Raw genomic sequence first — 20,728 nt, forward strand, 5'->3', positions numbered from 1 at the left:
TGTAACTCAATATTTTACTTTGAATTGTTAGCCTTTTGGATCTAGGAAGAAGATATGGGTAGTTTATACAGCAAGTGAAATCAACAAACCAGCTTTGTGTGTCTGCCTCTGTGTATATGAGTAGAGCGCAACCCATAATTATTGCTCAAATATCTAACAGTTCAGATTTATTGCTTAATTACTAATCATTTGTGATTTAGTGAGCTTCAAGTGGTTTGCACTAGTTATTGGTCATTCAAATATTTTTTTTCCTTAACAGTTATTAAATTTAGATGAATAGAAATGGAGTAAAAATATCAGGATATATTGAGCTACTTGTCACATTTTTTTAGCGACTTCAGTCAAATCACTGCTAGCTGTGAATAGGCCTTATGATATCAGGGTCATGCATGACTTTTCTAAAATCCAGATAAATGAAAATTTTCCGGCATCCAGCTGTCCCCAAGATTAGCACAGGTTGGTGGGTATTATGGGTATTGGTAGCCTCCTATCAGGCTTTTATACAATTATTTTCCCCTGGATTCAATGAATGAATGCTTTGCGTTAAAAAAGGGATAAGTTATTTTCCATGAATTTGCATCATGAATATTTTCATGATTTTTTAAATTTCTGTAATGTAACTTCTAAAGTGCTGTTGGTTGACTAATTCTTTTTGCTGAAAAAAATTTACCTGATTAAAACTACATTGGATGTTGCATCTATGTCAGTTTACATACATGTATGTATACAAAACTAGAAAAGTCAGAAATTATAGGCTTACTTCTTTTATCCATCTATTAATTCATTATAACATCTTACATTTACGACAAAATATTTTTGAATGATGGTTATTCCCTATTTTCATATAATAGTAATTGCAATATAGGATCTACATGGATGATTTTTCACTGGTTATTTCCATGAATTTATATAAACTTTATGCTATTTTCAGAGACTAGTTGTTTTACTATTCTTCTACTTTCTCTCTCTCAAAACTCACCTTGGAGTCATATATTCGGCAGCTGAATATCATACTGAGTTTCTGTGACATGATCATTGAGAAATTCCCTGAAAAGTGTGCAATATCTATTCTGATCTTTGCAGTTTAAAAAAAATGGTAGAGTTTATGTATCCGAAAGAGTCACGTTGTGATGGAGGTCATCAGAATGTGAGTTCAAAGACATGAATTTGTTGAGATGTGACTTTGAATATGAGGCCGTTCTCATTACGCTTTCTAAAACTAGTTTACTGGAAGCCGATTCAGGAAACCACTTTGGAAGATCGCTTTGCTAGCGTTCCCACTTGATCACACGAAAGTGATTTTCAAAATCACTTCACGTAAAGCGCTCTTGTTGCTATGGAAACGCTCTCAGTGGGGTGACACGTTTCGCGCGAAATTCGAAACCGCAGCATAGGCATTCTACACCTGTCGTGTGGAGTAGCGCGCTCAAAATGTGCGAAAATCGCTTCCCGAAGAACGGTTGTGTCCTCACTTACGCTAAAACCAGTTTAACGAGGCAAAGCGATCTTGAAAACTACATCGCGAGGTGGTTTTCCAAACTGGTTTGGAAGATCGCTTCCAAGACCGCTTTGGCCGTTCTCACTACGCGTTAAACTAGTTTCCACTAAACTAGTTTCCATTAAACTAGTTTTAGGAACGTAGTGAGAACAGCCTCTATCATACCATGATACCCTAGGAGTAGACTTGGTAAATCCATACTGTTTAGATGTTCAAACTTGCACTTAATTGTTTTGTTTTCAATATCAATTTTCATTCTACTCTTTGATTGTGAATATTTGCTTTAATATTATTCTCTCATTTGTCTGCATATATTAAAACTGGAGTGAAATTCCCCTTTAACCATTGTTGAGTTTTAATGTTAGTTTTGCTGCCACTTCCGTCTTCCTGGGTTCTGTGAACATATATGTGTAGAAATACACAGTCAAAATTAAACATAAGAATGTACATCAAATGAGTTGCAATTCACAGTCACTCTATCTTTTAAAAGCATAAACCAGTTACTTGTATATTGATTACATGCATTGCAGTATGAGAATTATTCTATGAAAACCCAATGTCTTCGGCTGGCATCCACTCATTATCGCTTCACCCAGGCCCAAACCCCTCCATCCCCGGAATTACTCCTGATTAATTTCCCGCAGAGTCCCCCGTTTCGATCACTGTATCGGGTTGCAGGCATGGAAGCCCAATAATCGTCGGGCAGGGCTTGCTGTGAGTTGGAGGCGGACCCGCTGACCCCCCTTCGCCCTGACGGGATCGCCCCTGCTGGGGCTGAAATGCCAAGGGGTGAGGGGTGAGGTGGAGGATGCTATAGAGACAGGGAGAAAGGAAGTGAGGGAGGGAGAATGGAACGAGGGGGGGGAGGGATAGAGGATGGAAGATCGAGGAATGGACACTCAGGATTTTCTAGAATATGGCCAAATGTGTACGTTGCTTTCAAAGTTTTGTTTAAATTACCTTCAATACTTTAATTCTTGTAAATACTATAAACTTGCCTTAACCGCAGTGCCCATTTGATGAAGAATTGTATCACTTGCTGAGTAATCAGGATGTGGTTGACATATTTCGGTATAAAGAGTGTTGAAGTTTAAATGCTTTAGATTTGTCAATTAAATATATTTTTTCACATTTTTTGTTTTCCACTTGCAGGTTTATCAATGCGAGGAGACGGATAGTACAGCCGATGATCGACCAATCAAATCGAGCAGGTAAATCCGCCGTAGTAACTGTATTCAAGTCTCGTCGGCGTAAGTCATCACCTAGCCTCTCTCCAGGCTCGTCTCCTGGTATGTTGTGGGCCTCGACCGATCAGGCCATGGTCTGCAGCCAGTAACCAAAATCAAAGAACCAACCAAAAAAAGAAAATCAACCAGAATATCTGCAACTGACCTTCCACAGCCCCCTTGATCGACACACCTGAAAATATCCCCCCCCCCTCCCCTTCCCCTCCAACCCCAAACTTCACAAATGAATGGGAATAGGGATCTGAACCAGACCAGATTATGCTGTTTGTGCAACCAAATTTGTCTTGCCCGTAGCTCTGTTATTTCCTGACTTTTTACTTTTTGGTTGAAAATAATAATCAATTTTCACTTTACTTCGTAGTGACCTTAAAGCGACCACAATCAAAGGGGTTTTAATTGGAATTTCTGAAGAAAAAAAACTCTTGGAAAAAATCAAGGCCTTAAATTGTCTCGAATAGACCAATATTACTGATTATTATAATGACGATCTGTTGTGTAACATGAATGCCCTGTCAAATTTTCTCAAACACATCACACTTGCAATCATATAATTCAATAGAATTTATTTGGTAAAGGATATGTGATTGATATCCTGGTTTATCACTGTTTTGTAATTTTGTTACAATAGACAGAGGCAGAATTTATGTTAATGAATCACACTTTTATAAGATAATGACTGAAACCCAGAGCCCTAAATCTCGCTGTTCTTTTCAGTCTCCCGTGTTAATGATCCCATTTGGAATGCTCCAAGACAAAATGCCCCTCTCCCAAATCTTGCATCAGCAAAAGTGCAGACACCCCTTCCCCCCCCCCCCCCTCCAATTATTCTATGAATTTGTATGAAAGCAGGTTTTTACTTCACCTCATATTTGGATATGAAATACCCCATGATTTTACCCCAATTTTACCATTGCTGGCTGCCCTGGAAAAAATAAATTCTCCACCCAAATTCTTGCATCAGCTGAAATGCGCATCAGCATTTTGGATGGTGCTCCTGGCAACGGTGATGATGATGATGACAGCATGCTGCTCAAGACATTCATAAAGATTTTATGTTATGTTGAAATATGTTTTGTGAGAATTCTACACAAAGATTTATTGTTATCGATAGGATGTTTAAACCTGGTATGTCAAAGTTTCTAAAAATTTTGGGACAGCTGGGAAAAAGCTAGATTTTAGAGTTATGATACAAGCAGCAACCTTTTGTTTCCTAGGAAGATAATAATTAGGAGGTTGTTTTTAGACAATATTAAGTTGCCACGATTGCCATTTTTCTTAAATACAGCTTTTTCTTAACTGCCCTGAAAATGTGTAAATTTGAGATTTTTAATCATGTAGATGTCTGTATCTCCCTAGCGACATTATGCAATGGTAGGAAACCAATATTATCCAAAGTTGTGTTATTAGAAGGAATATAATACTTTTCATTTGTACATAAAGTAGTTGTGCTCCAATTATTTCAAGATATTCATATTTATTCAAATAAGATGGCTGCACATTATGAAAGGTAAGGTGAAGAGATCTCAGAGTACGCAGTCAGATAATGCAAGAAGCTCCTTGGATAATGCCTCAAAAATAATTCTAAACTTGATTCCTTTATACCTCAAATGAAACATATATTGTATTTCAGCTTGTATTTATTTTAATCACTCACTTTTTGTGTTAAGCCCTTGCAACTATTCATTCATTCATTCGCAAACAAGAGAAAAAAAACCTTCAATTGAAATTTCATCTGACTTTCAATTTCCAAGAGTATCGCTGCCCAGCCGGAAATCACACCAGTATATTCACACCGGAGAACGCATAACAAAAGAGGAGAACAAGCTCCGTCCCACGACAAGAATAGAATTACGTACACAAGACTTGCTCCAGCAATCGTGTAGAATAGAGAGAGCGGACTTTAGCGCCAATTATGACAAAGCTGTCACTTTTGGTGAATGGCGTAACGAATGAGGGGAATGTCAGGGGGTCAGAATGTAGCGCCACTTCAGTTCAATCTGGAGGCGAAATTCTCACTTATATGATGAAAACCATCAATCACTACTTGCCTGCCTATTTCATTACAAACTTTGTCTTTTCCTCATTACCCCAATCTCCTTCTCATCTCCTTTCATCTCCATGACTAGGCCTACAAGCTCTTATTCTCGTCAATGTAGAAAGAAAATATATCAGCCCCCCCCCCCATCTGCTCCTCATCTTATTTCATCTCCATGGCTAGGCCTACAAGTTCTTATTTTAATCAATGCAGACAAAAAATGATCAGACCACCCCCCCCCCTCCATCTCATTCTCATCTTATTTCATCTCCATGACTAGGCCTACAAGTTCTTATCTTAATCAATGCAGACAAAAAATGATCAGACCACCCCCCCCCCCTCCATCTCATTCTCATCTTATTTCATTTCCATGGCTATGCCTACACGTTCTTATTTTAATCAATGCAGAGAAAAAATGATCAGACCACCCCCGCCCCTCCATCTCATTCTCATCTTCTTTCATCTCCATGGCTAGGCCTACAAGTTCTTATTTAATCAATGCAGGGAAAAAAATGATCAGACCCCCTGCCCCATCTCCATATCTTCTTTCATATATATGACTGGAACTACAAGCTCTTTCTCGTCAGTGCGAACAAATGATCAGACCCCCCATCTCATTATCTTATTTTTTTAAATGCAGAAAAAAATGAACACCAGAACCCCCCCCCCCCCCGATCTACATCCTACCATGTTTCTTACTATTTCTTTATAAAAGTGGGAGTGTATGGATTAATTGTTTTCCCCTAAAGTGGGATTAGGCCTCCTAGCAATTTTGACAATTTCACTTGAGCCGTTAATGTTTTCAAGTACTGAAAGAGAAGCCACATTTTTGGAGAGTGAAACAAATAGTATGAGTAATGCCTGGCGCTTGGCTTGTTTTGATACTAAAAATCATATATTTTCAACATTTGTGCTCATGGTGATATTGCTCAATTGTATGGAATTTCTTGGTAATGTTATTGAATTGAATGGTATGTTTTTAATTTGTAAGTCTGTTAGTCTGTTTTTGTTTATTTTTCATAAGTCTGTAACCAAAATATGTTGGTTAACTTTTGTTCATTTATTATTTTTATTTATTCAGAATGACTTTCCTGCATTTAACTCCTTTTTCTATCTAATGAAGGAATAAAGAATATAATTGGAATTTTTTGATTGGCAGAAAAATTATGTTGCTTAATTCATTTAATTTTGCAGACATATTTTCTAATTATAAGTCCTAGAGATATTACTGTTACTAATGGGCCTTATGGTGGATGGAAAAAATTGTCAAATAATCATATTTTAAAGAAAAAAAACAAGATTGCCTCCAAAGTTTTGTAGCTCCATTAATCAAATCAAGAGCTAATTGAGGTATTTTGAATGGAGGCATTTTGTCTGGGGTTTGGTGGCGGCACAGTCTGGTTCAAAAGGACAAGGCTTACGGATACACATGTTTCTAATCTGTAGCGGGTATGGGAGGGCTTCCACGTACCGGTAGTATTCATTTGTTGTGTAAACCAGAGTGGATGCGTCACAAATTACCAATAATTATGCATTTAGTTCAATAAATGAAATATGATAGGCAGAAGTAGTGTGTGGGTTTTTTAAGGGGCGGAGCAGGGGTAATGAGGGTATTGGTGCGTAAAGGGGAGGCCTATATTGTGAAATTGACAATATAGGAGGGGTATAGCAGAGAATTGGGTCAAATATGCCGTCCACAGAAGGTGAAAATGCTCCAGGAGATAAGTCAGGATTAGATGCTCTTATTAGTATGTGACGGGTGGTGGTGGTGGAGGGAGGGGAGAAACGGGGGAGGGGTAATGATACAGTAGGCAATGATGGGTAATTATGTGAAAAGTCACCATGTTGCAATGTCAGGATTCAATGGGGAGGGGTATTGGTATGTAAACTACAATTTGGTAGATTAATGATATAGGTTTTGGGCAACTGGGGCAAATGCATTACTCAGATGATGGGGAACTATGCACTAGCTGTAGCAAGTTGAATGAAAGAAAATCTGGATTGTGAGTAAGTACTTAAAAATGTTATGGTTGTAGGGGGTTACTGGAATAGGGGAGTGAATGGGATGGGTGGTGGGTGGATGATAAACTGTTGATAGGATTGGGGGTTGTTAACTCAATCAATGAAATAGTAGATGTTGGTCAATTGTGCTGAATGCTTTGCATCGATACAGGGGTAGATGATCATAGTCTAGTTCCCTTGCCCAGGGGATTTTTCTCTTTTTTTCTCAGTCTGTGCTCCTTTAAAGGTCAAGTCCACCTCAGAAAAATGTTGATTTTAATAAATAGAGAAAAATCAAACTAGAATAATGCTGAAAACTTCATCAAAATCGGATGTAAAATAAGGAAGTTATGACATTTTAAAATTTCGCTTATTTTTCACAAAACAATTATATGCACAACTCAATGACATGCAAATGAGAGAGTTGATGATGTCCCTTACTCACTTTTTCTTTTGTTTTTTATTGTTTGAAATATAGAATATTTCAATTTTTACAGATTTGACAATAAGGACCAACTTGACTGAACCATAAAATGTTAAGGCGATGGTAATTCCACATATCAGGGAGGAATGAAACTTTGTTTCAAGGACAATGAGGAGAAAATGGGAATAAACCATTTTTCAGATAATGAAATACAAAAGAAATAGTGAGTGAGTGATGTCATCAGTCCCCTCATTTGCATACCGACCAGGATGTGCATAGAACTGTTTTGTGAAATTAAGCAAAACTTTAAATGTCATATCTTTCTTATTTTACATCTGATTTTGATGAAATTTTCAGTGTTATGCTCGTTGGATTTTTCTCTTTTTATTCAAATCAACTTTTTGTTGGGGATGGACTTGTCCTTTAAAGATCACCTATCAATGATTCTCCTAAAACTCCACTCTGAAGAGAGTGTTGAAATTTAGCTTTTTATGGTATTAGTTAGAAGTCAGTTTAGGAGTGGCATTGTTTTCGCTACCAAAAACTGATAGAACTTTAAAAATGAAATCAAAAGAGAAATTACTTAATTTAATAAAAAATGAAAAATATATGTCCACGTAGCCATAGAAAATAAATGTATGGCTGAATAGTTTAAAGAAAAAAGGCAGAATTTATGAGTTATTGAAGGTCAAGTAGACGTTGGATGTGAATGAATCTTTTAAAGCCCAACGATTCCTTTCTTCTTTTACAAAAAAAAATATTCAATTTCTTTCAAATCTGGCATCAAAACGAAGAAGAGAACTCGAAACCCTGTTCTCTGTGTCTCTACAGACTTGGGGTGTCCTTGGATTGGGTTTAATTTTATTGGATGAGATAATTAAAGGTGGAGACACTCATCTTCGAGTCACATCCTGACCGACCCACTTGTCCACCGGCTAACCCTGCCCCCAAAGAACCCAGAACTGACAGCTACGTCAAACTACGCTCACGCTAATTTGTCCGATAGCATAAACAGGTTCACTATGAGATGCGCCTGCCAAATGGGGAGGAATGAAAAAAGATGGAGAGAGAGAGAGAAAAAAACAAATAAGATGAATTTCATTACAAGGATTTGATGATTGTATTTTTATGAAAAGACAGTTAGGTATAAAAATAACAGAGAAATGTTTTTTGTGTATGTCTTTAGTGAATTGGATGTGGTGAAGAAGAACCATGAATCGGTCCTGTGCTCCATCATGGATTTCTTATCTAGGACTGGCTTGCTATTTTTGATCACAGGTGCACCTATAATATTTGCAAAGAAAAACAATCTTTAAGAGGGGAAAATAAGATGATATGAAATCATAGACAGAAAATTCTTTGAAGTAGGGATAGATATTTTAAAAAAAATTAATCAATCTTTTGGAGTTTTTTAAGGAAGGGGTTGTTGTATACTTATTATGAGAATTGCTTTTTATGGACAGGTTTTTTTTTTTTCATTTTACTAAGAATGCACTTTCTAAAACAGCAATAACCAGATAATCTAGAATTAAGTTCACCTTTATTCAATATTTCTTAAAAATATATTCTATAAAGACTGAAAATGATAATCCATCAACATAACCCTTTTTTTAGGAAGGGGTTGTAGTATACTTTTCAACTGTTCAATAATAAGGTTTTATTCAATCTTTTTTCAAGATATATTTTTTTCAGAAACTAAAAAAAGAAAGATACTTCATCATCATAGGCCCTATATTAAGTCGTCAAACAAGGTTTCGGCCAGGGGTCTTTGTTTTTCCATATTTGATACCCATATACATGACAAGTCCATCTTATGGGCAATATAAGAAATTTTCATCATGCCACAGTTTTTTTAAATACAAAGATCTAAGAGATTAAAATTAGATGTCAAATGCATATAGGCCAACATAATTTTATCTATGTATACGGTAAATGCATACTTTTTATACCCCTATAGGTCTGTTTTCTGAAGTCGGGTTTAACCTAGACCACAGTCTAACTCTGTGCTGAAATTGTAGGGAGCCAAAAATTCAAAAAACCTGTTTATATTGTATATTTCTTGTGTTTACTATTTTGTTTCCTTTTGCTTTCATAATGAAGAAAAATACTTCAAATCACTTCTGTTATCATTCCCAAACAATTATGAACAATTTGAGTATCAAAAGAGTTAATAAATTGGGTGTGTACTGTTAGGGATTTGTACCCCAATTGGCTCAGCATAGTTAAACCACAACTTTAAACCAGGGTTTAATTTAAACCCGATTTCAGAGTACGGGCCTAAAATGAGCTAAACTTAGATCTTTACTTTTTGAATGAATGTGCTAACAATGACAGAGAAACAAACATTACTTGATCATGGGTTTAAAACTAGATATTCTGATTTGGAAACGTGGCTAAAAGAAACACATCCCTCCCATCAGATACAATGTTGTTTTGCATTCACATCTTAAATCTCCTTGAGAAAGGAGCCTGGCATCCTGAACCTTGGTAATGTTTAGAAGGGTCATCTTAGGTCATGTAGGGTCATTTGAGGTCATGTCAAGGGGTCACTGAGATAGTGCCTTTCTCTGCAAGAAAATGGGTGCTCTGATTATTTTTCGAAGGCAATGCTGAAAATATTTGGAGAATCCCCTTTGGGTATAAACATTTGACTCTCTTTCTCTCTCTCTCTCTATTACCCTCCCACAGCTTTCTCTTGCTCTTATCCTCTCTCTCTCTCTCTCTCTGTATCTCCATCTAAGTATCTTCCCATTTCTGCCCCCCCCCTCTCTCTCTCTCTCTCTCTCTCTGTCTTTTCATCTCTGTATCTTCCCCTTTCTGCTCATCTCTTATCTCTTGTGCTATAATGTGTGAATCCAGGATTTCATAATGAGGGGGGGGGGGGAGGGGGTAGCAGCCCAGAAAATTGATCAATTGTTTGTTTGGCAACAATCTTTTTAGAAGGAGAGAGGGATAAGAAACATAAAAAACATATTCGACCTAGTGGATAAGATTATTTAGTTATTTAATTCTTACCCCTTCTATAAAGTGTAATGTAGGCCTATTTCTGATATCTTGAATGGAACTTAAAAGCCTACTGCGATTTTTTTTTCAATCCCATTCTGTAAAATTAACTTTTGTTACATACTTCTAACTACTCTATATATTGATTCTGCCAGAAAGAGAAGAGTTGCTATTTTTTTTCCACAAAGGAGGGTGTAATCATAATTGCTAGAGGTCAGTTGAGGTCATCTCAGATGGAGAATTAAGCTCCAGTGAGGAATGTTTCTGTTGAACTTCAACTTGTCTTACTCCCATTTTGCAGGGTGTGCCCATTCTGCCCCAGTCCAAGGGCATCTGGATTATGTTTGGTTGGAAATGAAATTTGAGAGTTGTTTACATAGAGACCCAATATTACTTGAGAGTAGAGCAGAAAAAAAAGGATAACTCTTGGTCCATTAAATATGGAATATTTCCAATACCAACCATATCAAGAAATTGAGCATGTATTCTCTTGTTGTTTCACTCAGTTCTTCTCTCATGTCTCTGTATTTTACTTGTATCTAACTTCCCTTTGGGCCTTTTCTCTCTCAGTCTCTATCTACTTGTCTGTCTATCTATCTGTCTGTCTGTCTGTCTGTCTGTCCGTCCGTCCGTCCATCCAACTATCTATCTATCAATATATATGTCTGTCTGCCTGTCTATCTAACTGTCCATCCATCCATCCATCTGTATTTCTATCTACCTCTCTATCTCACATGCCTTTTTTTTCTTGCCTTTTCTCCTTTTTTTTCTCCACTCACTCTACATGTTCTTTCCTCTTTCTCTTATTCACAAATACACTCTTCATTATTGGATTTCATCCAAAAAAGTCTGCCTTTCTCCTTTTCAAATCAGACTATAGTGACAAATATTGACCTCCAGATGGCGCTCAATAACAAATTGGGCTCTTTGGAACAAGTGAATGGCTCCCTAACAAATTGGGCTCTTTGGAACAAGTGAATGTCTCAAAGGATTTCATTTGATCCCTGATCTGCTTTTTGAAGCAAGGAGTGTAAAATGATTTTCTACAGCTAAATTTGATCTATCAATTGTATAATTGTAAGAGAAATTTGCTATTGATTGCAAATGTTTTCTTACCACACCCCCTTAGACAATTGCTCAAGATAATCTGAATGAAAGAAAAAGAATTGTGATATCAACACATGGTCTAGTTGTTCTGACACTCTCCTTCCAAACAGAGGGTCGTGGATTCAAATCCTAGCCATGGCATGTTTTCCTTCAGTAAGAAATTTATCCACACTGTGCTGCACTCGACCCAGGTGAGGTGAATGGGTACCCGGCAGGATTAATTCCTTGAATGCACGAGCGCTGAAAGGCCGGGGTAATAATGATAACAACGCGCCTCGGAATAGATGTTTCTAGATAGATGGCGCTATACAAATGCCTATTATTATTAAATTCATTTTGCATCTTGAAAACTCATTGTTTAAATTTATGATGATATTTTGTTGTTGTCCAGTTCCAGGGATGTCAGGTGGCATGGCATACAGTCCTGACGGTCAGCCTATGGGTGGATTCATGATGGACGGTCAACCAGGACCCCCCATGCACCATCACCTTCGACCTCCGGGGTCAAACGATTGTGACCCCAGACAGCATCTTTACTGAGTAGATGTAGATAGAGATAGATGATGCACACGCCTCATAGCTATGGTAAGTTACTCAATTCAATTAAAAGGGAAGGTCACCCTGACGAAAAGTTTGTTGTAAAAATAGCAGGAAAAAAGTGATAGAAAATACGACATTTCATTGATTTTTTACCATATGATATGTAGCAATGCTGCTTGCATATGATGTCACAAATCAAATGATCAAAACTCTAATAACTTTTTTATTCTTTGATGGATTTTTCTCAAACTTTCGCCAATATTTTTTATTATTGTTTCTGCTATTTTTACCATAAACCTTTTTGTCAGGGATAACTTCCCCTTTAATTGATATTCAATTCAAATTCAGCTGTATTTAGTCACACGCAAAATATAAAGATGGTAAATTAATAATGCTGACCTATGACAAAAGGAAGCAACTCTATAGAATGAGTTTCTTAGTAAATGAGGAACCTGTGTCACAATTTTATGTAGAAATAACCCAGGGGAGGGGGGGGGCACTTACATTGACGAGTGGATACCATGCGCGACCAAAAAAAACACGTAAAGAGGATGTCTTTTTCAAGATGGGCACGTTACGTACTTAACATAATAAGGGTGTCAAAAACACAAAAATAATGAAAAATGGTATCTATTTTTGCTAGGAAGGCTACGTGTTTAGGGTCAAATTTGCGAGGGTTTAAAAAATTAAGACTAAATGTTTTATAAAGGATGTACTCTTTGCCCCAAGAGTCAACACTACGTGTTAAAAGTACGATTTGCGCGAGGTGTGGCTGTACTAAATCTAATGATGTAGGTATCGGTAAAACCGACGACCGACGACCGTGACATAACAATTGAAATATTGTTGTACTTGTTTAGGGGTTTGATTCATGGAATACTTGCCAATAGTATCGTTTTGTTTCTAATAATTGTTAAGGGTGGGGTTCACACGCCAATACTTGTTAAGAGGTGCATTTTCAGAATATGGAAAATATGTGTTTAGGGTGCTTTTCGAGACCCCATGGTCGCGCTCATCAATGGAAGTGGCCCCTTCGGGAAAAATATATAACATTTATTTGGTTTTTTATCACATTATATAAGAAATCAAAATATCAACATATTGAGCGATTGTATTGGAAATCGTCAAAGAACATCAAATTCCATGCATTATGATTGATTGTTTTATACACAAAACAAGATATTGTACTCTATAAAACTTGAAAGGAAATACATATAATCCAAGACTGGAAGCTATTCCACAGTGCTGTTTGTCATATTGGCTTGATGGGGAAGCCCACGTTCCATTCATTCACCTGTCAACCCAATGTCAAGGTTACCCCCAGTCCCACATACTGGCATTTCCTGTTGGATCAGTTGCTTAGCTGCTGTACCAGGGGGGGCTAACCTGTAGTCCCACACATTACCGTTTCCTGTACCATGTTATATCTTACTTAGCGTGTCTGCGGTTGCCGGTTGTTGCCTCGCGGAGTTCCGTTTGTTTACATGAAGTGAGGCTATAGCTGTTGGGTCCCATCATGCTTCTGTTACATGGCAAATAAGATAAACTGTTTTTGTGTCGTTTGTGATAGAGATTGCCCTCAACTGCCCATTTCCTGCCCATCGAGGTTACTAATAGTGGTTTGACCCCGACCTCTATGTCATTGTCAGAAATATGAATCTGGTATGACTCTGCAATATTGAAAGAACTAGTGTGAAAGTTTGGAATGGTTATCTTTATACTAGCATTTAACATCAGATCCCTCATTTTTGTCTCACCTGCATAGCAGAGTGGAGCCTCTTGTCGAGGCCCTGGCGGCTGCTTCCCGAGCGAAGCGAGCGATATAGCGAAGTGCAGCGAGCCAGGGCCTCTTGACATCTGAGCCGAATTTCACCGACTTCCATTTGTTTTTACCAATATTCCGACCAAAAACTGGTCGGTGAAAATCATTCAATGAGAACGCGGGATGCTATGACGTCATATTGAATATTCATGAGCTCATCTTGAATGGCGACCCGTTCTTGGCGAAGAGTGATGACGAAATATCAAAGAGCATTGAATATGCCTCTAAAACGCTGAATATATTGACCGATTTAAGGATTTGCAAGTCGATGAAATTAAATCTGCACTGAAAGGACAAGATTTTTTTGTAAATCTACCCACAGGAAATGGAAAAAATGTAATCTGTCATGCGATTCCACTATGCGTCGATAATCGATCTCTGCGGTGCAGTGAGGGAATGCTGGAGTCGAGTTGTTCGGCCTTGGTGCTTCCCCTTGACTCGAGTCTGACCAGGCCGATCTCCCGGGAAGTTTTGGGGTGGTGATGGGTCTGTTACGGCTAGTAGTAGTAGTAGTAATACCACTACTTGTAGCATTTTGCTGGTTATATCCCCTTTAGTGTCCCGCAATTAAATGAATCCCCTGCAGAATAGTGGACTACTAGTATTCCGAACCCCGGACGAAACAACTTCAAGTTTGACATTTCATTAATTTACTAGGTGACCGGTAATATAGTCATGACTCATGTATATTCATTAGGAAGACGCTTCTCATGAATATATAATTCGGCTCAGATGTCAAGAGGCCCTGGCTCGCTGTGCTCGCTAGGCCTAATTCGCTTTGCGAATTAGGACATCCCTCGCTTCGCTCGGGAAGCAGCCGCCAGGGCCTCGACAAGAGGCTAAGCAGAGTGAGACTATAGGCGCCGCTTTTCCGACGGCGGCGGCTGCTGCGTCAACACCAAATTTTAACCGAAGGTTAAGTTTTTGAAATGACAGCATAATCTAGAAAGTAAATGGACCTAGTTCATGAAACTTGGCCATAAGGTTATAATCAAGTATTACTGAACATCCTGCCTGAGTTTTAGGTCACATGACCAAGGTCAAAGGTTATTCAGGGTCAATGAACTTAGACCATGTTGGGGGAATCAACATCAAAATCTTAACCTAAGGTTAAGTTTTTGAAATGTCATCATAACTGTACATCCTGCCTGAGTTTCAAGTCACATGACCAAGGTCAAAGGTCATTTAGGGTCAATGAACTTTGGCCAAATTTGGGTATCTGCTGAATTACCATCATAACTTTGAAAGTTTATGGATCTGATTCATGAAACTTGGACATAAGAGTAATCAAGTATCACTGAACATCCTGTGTGAGTTTCAGGTCACATGACCAAGGTCAAAGGTCATTTAAGGTCAATGAACAGTGACCATGTTGGGGGTATGTGTTGAATTACCATCATACATGTATCTCTGTAGGTGTGTGTATTGGTCTAGTTCATAAAACGTGGACATAAGAATAACCAAGTATCACTGAACATCTTGTGCGAGTTTCAGGTCACATGACCAAGGTCAAAGGTCAATGGACTTTGGCCATGTTGGGGGTATTTGTTGAATTACCATCATAACTCTGTAAGTATATTGGTCTAGTTCATAAAACTTGGACATAAAACTAAGAGTCATCAAGTATCACTGAACATCTCATGTGAGTTTCAGGTTGCAAGGTCATTTAAGGTATTGAACTTTGGCCATTTTAGAGGTAATTATTAGATTGCTGTCATAACTTTCAAAGTTTATAGATATAGTGTATAAAATGTGGATATAGGGTTAATCAAGTTTTAGGTCACATGATCAAGGTCAAATGTCAATGAACGTAGTATTGTATCATTATATGAAAGGTGTGTTTTGTGAATAATTATTTTAAAGTAGTTTTCAAAGTCAGCACTGCTGCTATATTGAATCCTGTGGTGCAGGTGAGACAGCCAGAGGCATTCCACTTGTTTTTCATTCTATTCCAATGTGCTTCTGAATTCAAGGTTATGTTCATGCCATTAAGATTTGGCATGCAGAACATGGTTTTAAGTTTGCAAAGGAGAAAACAGGAAAGTGCTTATTAATATCAAAATTCATTATCATTCCTGGAGTTTATATGGCTATGAAGCTTCTCTAGAACAAGATTGTAAATTTTACTTCATATTCATGCTTTTCCTTAACATTTTCCTCGTTCTCTCTTTCCCTTTCTCATGCAGAATATAAAACAAGCAGCTCTCTATGATTGGACGCAGAGGGCCGTCATGTGATTTGGATGGCCTTCACTGATTGGCTGAGCTGCACTTCATTTCAACTCTACCTCTCTACTGCATATCTCCCCCATCCCCTCTACATACACTGTGATAGTCTAACGCACTGTCATATTCTTGGTCGCTACTGGCAGTGGTAATCACCCTCAGCACCCTTTCTTCGTTGTCAATAAAAGGAGATAGACTTCCTCTTGATGATATCTTCAAAGACTCCTAGAATTCCAGATGATACCTATTCCTAGATGCAACTGCAATCATGACCTGATGACCTCAAAGTCACAATAGGTGTCAGGAAAATGGCCATCATTGAAGATGAAACTGACCCTCTTTGGTGCTCGGAATTGGACTCACAGAGCAAGAGCCATGAGCAAAAGATGTCAGCTGCGGTTATTGCAGATGTTCCGGCATCAGGAGACCAGCCATCGACATGTGTTTTGTTAGAGTTTTAACAAGGACACTCTGGAAGTGGTCTTTGGTCAGGGTATCAGTCTCATGTTAATGATGTCAACCAGAAGATGCAGAAACAACAGTTTCAGAAAACATATCATCCTTTGGACGTTCTTGCAGTGGTCTTTTGGTCAAGGTATCTTTCTGATGTTGATGACAAACAGAGAAGGCAGAGACTGCAGCTTCTTTCACAAAATAGATCATGTGGACGTTCTGACAGCAGCCTCATGGTCAGGGTATCTCTCAGACCTGGATACCAACCAGAAGAGGCAGAGACAGCAGTTTATTTCAGAAAATGATCTCTCCCATGGTACAAAGAAATGTCTGAGATTCACTCAGACTCCTCACTGGTTGTAATGGTCCTTCTTCTCTCCAGAAACCTCTCTTGAAGACATTGGCATATCTATTATGGCCATGCCAAATCTGTCTGTTTCCAGCAACATAAATCACTAATTGACCGTTATGGATGTGTACCAGTATTTGTGTTACAGTGTAGCATGTTACAGAAGCAAATCATTCAAAGAAAAATTCCAACATCCCAAAAGAGGTTTCCAAGAAAACAGAGCTTGATCTATCCCCCTAATCCACCAGTTGTATTGTACATATGTAAATCAGACTGGATTGAATTTGAACTTTAAAAAAATCCTTAATTACATTGATAGCCGATTAAGTATGAAAAGGAGGTTTTAAAATGAAATCACTGTGCCAAATACTTGTGGAATGCAAAAGAAAATACCAAAATTATATATTTGTGAAATCTGTGGAGTAGTATGAAAATCTCATTACAGAGATAAACAGGAAAAGCATAGGTCTAACTGCCACTAGTTATATATTATACATAGAATTGTATAGTGCAAACGTGGGCACACCGATTTCAAGTTAGACTGAATCCTTGGTAGATTTAATAGAAAAATGGTCAACATTTTGTCATAGTTTGTCTCAAAGTGTCTTGAAATTATGATCAACACTGAATTTTGTTTATTCCTTCTGGTTTTTAAGTATTACTTTGAATTTTCAAAACACTGTTGATTCTTCATAATGTGCTGCATTCTCTAGCTACTTTCAATGTGATGTTCCATTGCCAGTGAGTGCTTCAGATATTGATTTTAAAATGAGTGCTTAAGTAATTGATTTAAAATCATAAAAATAGGCAAAGAACCTTTGTTTTATAGATAGAAACAATATAGCTGACATACAGCAATGATACAAAGCCTGAAATTAATTCCAGGGTCCAGTACTGGCACAAAGGTTTGCCATGGATTGCAAAATATGAAAGAGGAATTCTGATTGGTTCCTGGTCACTGTCATGATATAAATGTGTTCCCAACAGTGATCCTGATTGGCTATTGTTGTTAGACTATTCATTGCATACCTTTATGTTATTACATGGAGCCCAGATACTTTTGTCCAGTGATGTTGTGTTCTTTGTTAACTGTAGTCAGGTTCTTTGTGGGGATAGGGATGGAGACTTGGGGAGTGTTTCAAGAAGCAAATAGTCACTGACTACCGTTATAAGCTACTGAAATCCTTGCATCTGATTGGCTGAGTGCAAATTAGTCAGTGGAAATCACTGGCGAAATCTCTTCATGAAATACTCCCTTGGGGAGTATTCCTTGAAGCATCTTTTCATTAATTTTTCACTAACTTGCTCTGAGCCAATCAGATGCAAGGATATCAGTAGCTTATAACAAAAAATCAGTGAATATCACTGACTATATGTTTAATGAAAATGCTCTCCAAATTAAAGGTCACTGGTATCCATTTTTGTGTGTGTGTGCTTCTTTTTTTATGAGATATTGGTAAAGCCACTCTTGGCTATATGCGATGTTGTAATGCAACAATACGTTATTTAAGTGACAGGTTTTTATAATTAAAGGTTTGTTGAAAATGTAATCAATTATCTTGGGATTAAGGATGATTTGGTCTTGAGTTTCTAATAGTCCCCCACCTCCACACTTTTATTAAAAATTTTCTTTTAGTGGCCAGTGATATTATCAGGCAGGTCTTATTCTCTCTCATTTATATTCAATTTTTTTTCTTCAAATTTTACTGCTCTGTTTCCATTCAGTTTTATTTTTCATAGGGCATGAAAATGTATTTCCCAATCTTTATATTACATTTTATGAGTGTCCTAGTTGTTTTGCGGTATAGCTATCTTTCCCATCCCTATTTATGTATTTTGTTTGAAAAATACAAAGGCTGAAACCGTAATACTCAGAGAAAAGATTGAGGAATTCACTGTCACACTTCTATTTATTAATTTTCTCATCATTGTGTACCTAGCACGTGAAAATGTTTATATTTTAGTCTTTGATATTTAAGTTAAGTTGGGTTTTTCCAAGTTCTTTGAGTATTTCATTAATTTTCCAATTTATAAGCAATCATTTCTTTCTCTCTATATCATGTCTCATCTCTTACGTACACCAAGCACAATTGGGCCTCTTTCATGAAATGTGTTGTAAAATTCTAAAAAAAAGTCCTAAAATTTGTCTCAAAAAATATTTTTCTGGTACCTGTGTTAAGTTGTATAATCAATCTAATGTGGCCTTGCAAGAAAGCTGTGATAAATTACAAATCTTTTTGGGGTTCTAAGTAATTTTGTATGTTTTGCGATTAATTAAACAGTTGCAATCGATTGTTGCAACAAGGAATGTAAATTAATTTTATTCCAACAATAACTGATCTGTCACTTTTAAAATTGTAGTAAAAATTTATTAATAAATATTTCATTTCAACATCCTTTTTGTTGGCTTGGCTTTGGTTCAATGGTTTGACATAAGATGGGTGCTTATGGGTACCTAACGTGTCAAATCTACCAATACACTCAAATTAGGAGTACTTGTCACTTATAACACATATCGTGAAACAGGCTTCACGCATGTTAATGCCCTGTGCTTCTTTCTTGCCACATTTTCAAATTTTTAAATTTTTTGAATTAATTTTTAAAAATTTAATCCTTGAACCTTTTTCTCTTTTAAAAAGAGCTAGTGTATGTTTTTATGAAAAATTTATCTAGATTTCAAATCTGCTTTCTTTCTGTAACTTCATCTCTATAAGAACTGATTGTGCTTAATACTAATTGTGGAAGGTGACTCTTTAAAGTATTTATATGTTGGCAGCTTAATTTGGTATTTTATGATGAACTTATCAAATAAAACATGCATGCAAGGGCAAGAAAAAGTAGGTACTTATACGATGGAGTTAATAAATGTCCTTTGGTCCTCATTCAGCCTTATTGCACTCACATACATAGCAATGCTGGTAATTCTACCAAAGTTGATTTTGCATGAAGTTGGACTATTCTGCTTGATTCAGAGTTGTAATACCTCATATGAGATGATTTGTTCTTGATTGTAAGCTGTTTCTTTATTCCATACTGATTCAAACATAGTCTTCGTTTGACAGTTTCTTGGAATCAGAGTTGCTTAATATTTCCTTCACGCAGAAAAAACAGCAGCTCGTGCTAAATCTTGGGGATAATAATACTTGCACTTTACATCCCCCGGAAAAAAGTGGTAAATGAATCCACTTAATATTATTTTAGGATAAATTACAAAACGCTCTGTTCTTTTCAAGATTTGTGTTTCGTATTTTGAATTTTCTTTCTTTCCGTTTTTTGAAGGATAGTGTATGGAGGCTTGGGTTTGTTTTTATATTAAGGAAATGAAGTTGGTGAAAAAAGGAGATGCCATTCCACTGGAAAACTGTGAAACTAGTATCGCGATGCTGGTTGACCACCTTCCACCCTTCAAAAAGATTTCTTGCCAAATGACTTTCATTTTGCTTCATTCTTTGTTGTATTTCATCACTGTCATCTTAGTTTTAACTTTCTTTCTAAATTGCATTCTGTTTGTAAAACAGATCCGTGCTTGTACAAAATTTGACATTTCTATTTATTCCAACAATCACATTTTTTAATACTACTATCTAAAATAGATCAATGTATTAGATTGTTGAAAATGTATTACCTCCTGATGGATAGATGTAGACTAGATAAGCTGTTTTTATTTGAATAGAACAAGTCTTGTCCGTCACCTGTTATGAGTGTAATACAGTCATTTATTGAAATGAGCTCTGGCTTTAGAAATAAAAGAAAGTCATTTCTTTTTTCTATTGCATGTGTGTATTTTGTGTCTCTAAAATTCTAAAAAAAATATTACTTATGCATCCGTCTATCTTGTCTGTCCATGTGTATGTATGTAAAATATAAATGTCTTTTAAATTTTTTCTTTGCCTTTATTTGTGTGTGAGTGTTACAATAACAGCACAGAAGATGGGAAGAATTGAATGCTTAAAGTCCTATTGAAAATTGCAGAAATGGTGATTATAAAAGAATCTATTTCACTTTAAACAACGGATATAGTAAA

At 37.0% G+C, this 20,728-nt stretch overlaps 1 long non-coding RNA gene across 1 annotated transcript; it reads left to right on the plus strand.

Moving 5' to 3' along the window:
- The first annotated feature begins 2,642 nt into the window (after positions 1-2,642).
- On the plus strand, positions 2,643-19,098 carry LOC129264260 (uncharacterized). The gene is made up of 3 exons (XR_008584839.2): positions 2,643-2,709; positions 11,707-11,900; positions 15,864-19,098. It is a non-coding gene; the product is annotated as an uncharacterized LOC129264260 (long non-coding RNA).
- Positions 19,099-20,728: the final 1,630 nt, after the last annotated feature.

The sequence above is a fragment of the Lytechinus pictus genome, chromosome 7, assembly GCF_037042905.1.
Source record: "Lytechinus pictus isolate F3 Inbred chromosome 7, Lp3.0, whole genome shotgun sequence".
Lineage (NCBI taxonomy): Eukaryota > Metazoa > Echinodermata > Echinoidea > Temnopleuroida > Toxopneustidae > Lytechinus > Lytechinus pictus.